The sequence below is a fragment of the Acipenser ruthenus genome, chromosome 20, assembly GCF_902713425.1.
Source record: "Acipenser ruthenus chromosome 20, fAciRut3.2 maternal haplotype, whole genome shotgun sequence".
Lineage (NCBI taxonomy): Eukaryota > Metazoa > Chordata > Actinopteri > Acipenseriformes > Acipenseridae > Acipenser > Acipenser ruthenus.
This window is the reverse complement of record NC_081208.1, coordinates 14,538,344-14,544,686: the sequence shown is the minus strand read 5'-3', so window position 1 is coordinate 14,544,686 and position 6,343 is coordinate 14,538,344.

The window sequence follows — 6,343 nt, the reverse complement described above, 5'->3', positions numbered from 1 at the left end:
TTTGCACAGGCATTGTGATGGATCTGGCTGCCGCATTGCTAGTGCTGTGTTTTGATAGTATTTAGTCACAGCACTGCCATTTCAAACCAAACAGCTTCCCGTTTGCAGCTGGCTTACCTGTAAAGTAGCTGCATGCTCTTCTGTTTGTACAGTTTGTACTGTTCTTGGCTCCACATCCTCTTCATCATAATCGCTGAGTGATAAGTTAGCATCACTGTCGCTGGTATCGAAATCTTCCAAACTAACTTCACTCCCATTGCTCATTATAGAAAGACCATGTACGTTGCCACGTTTAGCTTTCGCTAAAAACTATATAAACAATAACTAAACAAGTAAAACTAATAATAAATCAAAAAATAATTTAAAACACTATACATATATATACTTGTAAAAGCTGAATGGCTTCCTGCAATATATCTCAGCCTTCTAAATGTCCACAGCTACAGACTGGAATTGCTAGATGACACGCAATTGGATAAAAATGTCACCTGACCCTCCCCCAACTTTCATTGCACATTCCACAGTACTAGCACTGCTTTAGAGAATGAAACCTGAAACGCTCGACTGAGAAACCGATCATTGAATAGAATGGGAAACTTGACGTACGCAGGTACGGCATGGTACTGTATACATGGCATGGTACTATACCGAGCATCAAAAAAACGTATCACTTATATTTCGATAAAATTCACTTGATGTGATCGAAAAGTTACAAACTCTGTTTTAGAGCAGGTGCAGTGACTTTTTATTGTGCTGATTAACAACTGACATCACGAATATGCTGCAAAATGATCTGTCGATCTTGGGCAGGTGTTGTGACTCTTGGTCTCCCAGTTCGTGGCCTGTCATTGACAGAGTGTGTCTGGTTATACCGTCTCGCCAGGTTTGAAATTGCTGGCTGTGAGCACCCAAGATGGCGAGCCACAGTACGCTGCCCTAGTCCAGCCTCCAACATGCTGATTGCATGAAGGCACTGCTCTCTTGACAGACGTGGCATTATTGATTTTTTCTCTGTGAATTTCTTTATTGCTTTTATTCAATGCAATTAAACAGCTGAAATCACTCCATATCCAGTGTCCAATCAACTGTCTCACTAATTAGGTGATTAAGTGCACCTGCTTCAGTCACAGTCACTCAAGCGTGTCATGGTCAAGGATGATTGATCGAGTGATTAAAAAAAACAACATTTACTCGATGTCCATCATTAATATACCTTATTTTGTTCCGAAAATAAATGTGTTATAATAGTGATAGTTTCTTTTGATGCTCTGTATATAAGGCTCTAAACGGCCTTGCTCCACCTTACCTTAAAGATCTTTTAACACCAATCGGTCACTCTGATCGGAGGATGCCAGGTTACTTTCTAGACCCGTTATTCAGAAGAATAATAAAACCCCTCAGGTGGGAGATCCTTCAGCTATATTTGGAATGACCTGCCCAGTACTGTAAGGGAAGCTCCTTCGGTTGATGTTTTTAAAGCTTGATTAAAAACACATTTTTAGAGCCTGGCACCTCCAGTTATCTAAAATGATATTCTCTTGTCTCTATATGGCATATTTTCCTACTTGACTATTTTACTGTTTAATTTTGTTAAATCCTTATTTTATGGGTATTGTTCTGGTTATCATTATTGTTATCACTTTATTAAGTGCTTTGTGGCGACTCCTCACTTCTACATACAGCATCACACCCCTGCTCACAATGTAAAGCAGGGCTCAGGGATGGTACAGTTTTAGCTCCCTCTGGTGGTCAGTCCAGGTCCAGCGAGGTCGTACTAATATGTTGATGCAGGTACCCTTGCAGCTCGCCCTTCTAAGACCCCACAACCAAGATACTCTACACAGTGACGGAGATAGAGGAAGATGAGTCCCGGTGCAGGACCTTGTGGGCCCCCCTCCCCAACGTTAATTTAACCCTTACTTATAAACAAACATACCAAATCAAGTGTTCAATATTTAACTATATTTAATTGTCAGAATGGAAGCATGTATGAAACAGTGTGTAATAAGAACGTTTTCTACTCGCCTACTTTCATTTTGCGTACAGCCTTACATCCAACACTACACTATTTTTTAATCATAAACTAACAGGATTAATCACCAGTCCTACCAGGATTCCCCAATTCTGTGATCACGAATTATTACAGAAGTCGCAATTTGCAGAAATTGTCTCACATAGGAAACCGTTTCATTATTATTTTTAAATCATAACTACAGACATGTTGATTTGCTGTAGTTTATTTTGGTGCCCGCAGCAGCACAGGACAGCTTCCGTCTAAACTACAGGATGAATCGCGCACGCAGAATATAACTGCAAATGTCTGTGCTGAATAGTACCCCAAAACCTTCCATGAAGATGTATAACATCTACAAATGTAAATGCTAAAGATATTATCATTGTTAATAAATAAATTAATAAATGGATGAATAAACTTTCGAACCACTCCGTGTCCCTCTGAGCTCGTGGGCCCGCGTGCAGTTGCACCTGCTATTGCTCCGCCACAATATAAAAGGCGGTAAGCAGTAAAAAGGGATCAAACTATTTTAAAAAGTACCAATAGTTAAAAACCCGGTGCCATTGAAGAGGCAGAAAATATGTGTGGTGTTATTTAAAGGGTTACAACTGGTTATGTGTCCATCAGAATGGCTGTGTGATGTTGTGAGCACTGGGTGAGCATTATGTGTTATCTTCTTGTGTTCTGAGCACAGCACATTCAGCACATTTTGGTGAGAACTGCTTGCGATGTATTTCTCAAAAGATAGTTAGGGCGCTGTTATGTCTAGTTTAAGGTAAAGCTGTTTAGTTAAAAACAACCCCTTATAAGGGAGTCTTCATCTTTGAGAAAGTTCTAGAAAGTTCTATAATCATGACGAGTTAATTTGCTGATTTGTTGCTATGCTAATCAAGTATAAATATCGTGCTGCCTTGTCAATCATTAAGAGAAAGTGTGTTCCTGTAACCGCGGCTGCTCTTCCCTTGCGCGCATTGTATTAAAACTTCTTGAAACTGCTATTTGAGTGGAGTCATCAGTCATTTCACATTAAATGGGATTTTACCTACTACAGAACCTGGCGACGAGGATGGGATGTGCTGCAGTGATTATTCTTTCTTGTCTGGTATTGGCCTGCCAAGGAGGGTGAGTATTTTAATGAAAACCACCTTCCATATTTAGTGGTTAAGCCGCTAGCAGACTTGACTGATAAAACTGCATAAGGTGTAATAAAAGAACATGGAATAGGCTAAAACAGGAGGCTGTGTGGTCCAGTGGTTAAAGAAAAGGGCTTGTAACCAGGAGGTCCCCGGTTCAAATCCCACCTCAGCCACTGACTCATTGTGTGACCCTGAGCAAGTCACCTCCTTGTGCTCTGTCTTTCGGGTGAGACATAGTTGTAAGTGACTCTGCAGCTGATGCATAGTTCACACACCCTAGTCTCTGTAAGTCGCCTTGGATAAAGGCGTCTGCTAAATGAACAAATAATAATGACTGATGGGCACTCGTGAGCAGGAGTCTTGAGGTGTTGTTGTTGTGGGAGTACGTACAATTTTCCGACGTTGTAGCTATCAATAATAGGGCTAAGCGACCGGGAGGGCTTTTGCAGGAGTACTGCAATTGTCATTGTTGCTGTTGTGCACTCGGGGTGAGCAGCTGCACCGACGAGGAAGGTCAGGCAGTAGCAAAGTGGCACTGTAGAGACCAGGTTGCAGGAAGACTGCAAATAAAATAAAAGTTTCATTCGGGGAGTACTCGAATGAGCGGTGTTACTGTAGAAACCGGGTGTGGCACCGAATTACAGTGAACAAACCTGACTGAAGTTATTGATTATGTCCTAGCAAAACATAGTCCATGGCAGAAGTCAATGTTGCATGAAGGCTGGGATCCCCTGTGGACCCCCGGACAGCATCGAGAATGGTGGAGCAAGCAGTACAAATATCGTCCTGATAAAGGGATTGTAATTATGTGTAGTGTGCTGCCCCAGGTGCAGGGAGCACTGACTATGGCATTAGAGAAGGTGCAAGTGTGTCAGTAAGAGACTGCCTTGCTTAAGGAACAATTGAAGTTTGTACAGTGCTCCATGACAAAGGCAAGCAAGGTAACAAGGAGAGTATGTGCAGTCGCAGGATTGGGTAAGGGTGGAGTATTGCAAAGTAATGGTGGTGATATAGATTGGGATGGACTGGAGCGGGAAGCCGCTCTTTATCGAGAGGATGACTTTGGGAGTCTGCAGAAGGCATAGCTCGATCCTATTATATATGCCTGCTTCTTCTTTCTGTTCACTAGACCACTCACTTGTCTTTGCCACAAGGAAGTTAAATGTTAACGTTTGGCATTACAAATCTATTTATAATGAGATGGAAGCTCTGATATCTCCTGTATAATAAGCTGTTCATAAACTTGCGGTGATATTATGGTAGTTATCACGAAAAAGAGCTATTTAGTACATCACACGCAAAAATTTGACTTAGGACCGAGGCTACAAATTCGCAGTATTGACGAACACGCAAGTAATATTACTACACAGAGCCCACTGTGTTTCTCAGAGAAGAGCGCATTCTGTGCAGAGTGGAGTCATGTGACAAACTCTGCAAGAACACAACCAGTTTGACAAGAAATACAAGCCCTGATAAACCACAGTGGAGAATACTTTGTTTCAAGACTTATTTTAAATAGCACTTTGATATTTGATCAACAAAACTTGTAGGAAGAATACTGGTATGGTGGGAGCATACTCGGGAGTTGTATCATTAACTAAATAATACAACCGAGAAAAGCTGAAATGTGCTTAAAACAAAAGCAAGCAAAGCATTAGTAAACTTTCATACCTATTCACTTTAATTTATGTATCTGTCATAATGTCAGACATGTACAGACTCAAAAAAGCATGTTGGGGGGGAGGGGTATTATTGTGTTGCCCCTGTTCCACCCCATTACTCAGACCCCTTGCTTGTATCCTTGCTTTCTCGCTAAATATATTGCTATCCCTGATTAGATAATTGCTACAGCATGTTCAATCTTAATCTGATATTCAAGAGGGACTCCAGCCACTGACTGTACTGGGAATGATCTCGTGGTGACTGGCTCCCTCTTGTGGCTGGTAGTGGCATGGCTGTAGTAACAGAGATACGAGAGGGCGGAGAGGACGGGGAAATTTCCCCAGGGCCCAATCCCCCGAAGGGGGGCCCTGATGAAGGGGGAATATATATAAAATATTTTAAAATAACCAGCCCTGCACAAGACCCTTTGCATTCCCACCACCACATTAAAAAGAAAAACTCCCGTACTGCACAGCGAGCCGATGTGCTTCTGTTGTGTAATGATTGTGTATCCAGGCGCTGTCAAACACTTCCTTTCACACAATGATTTGAACTTTCACATTTCATATTTTACTACACCAAAAAGCTGAAAAAAGGCATAGCAATTTTATGTATTTTTTAAAAAAACTTTAAAAGAACCCTAAAGTTGCACAATATATACCACAGTATGAATTATTCTATTAGTAATATCTATAATTTGCTCAAAACAAGGTGGTGCAGCAGTTTGTTAGAAAAATAGTATTGTGTAAAATAAATAAAGTACTTTCTTCAGCTGGTGGTAAACACAATTAGAGAATGATCGGTTATATTGCTTAAAATACAAATATATTTACCAATACAGGCTATTAGTTAAGAGCAGAGATGAGTGGTTTATTTTTGGCACAGGATAAATAAAATAGTGTATAGCAACACCATTAAAATGCAGTTTATGCTAAATCATTTGTTATTTGATGTTAAGTAAGGTTCCGATTAATGACTATTACATGTGGAGTTTGTACAAAAAAAAAAAAATATTCACTTACCTAAAAAAAAGTTTGAATACTGTAAATAACTTAAACATAACAACTTTGAGAAAGTCAACTATCCTGCTGCTGATTTTAATTGAGATATTGAAACTTCTAGGTGTTGTTGACAGTTTCCTTCAAACTCGTTATCAAAATAGTGTATCGGTTGAAATGATCTTCCTCAGACACTGCTAAGATTGCAAGTATCATTGCTTGGTTTAGAAGCTTGGTTTAGACTACAGTATACTTCAAAGTCAGATGAATGTAGTATGGGAGGGCTCTCTGCAGAGTTCATCATCTCTAACCTGTGTTTCAGGGGGTCTGTGCTACAATGGAGCAACACACTGAGAGGAAACAGTTTGAACTCTCTGTTTTGTCCCAGTGCTGCTAGAAAAACAGCATTTTAATATTGTGGGTTCCTTCATTGGAGCTGGAACCGCCTCATGTATTGTGTTTTGTGTTAATTGGTTTGAATGAAGGTGTTTTAAGATGGATATTGTTTGTTAATCGGCGCCTCCTTAAGACTC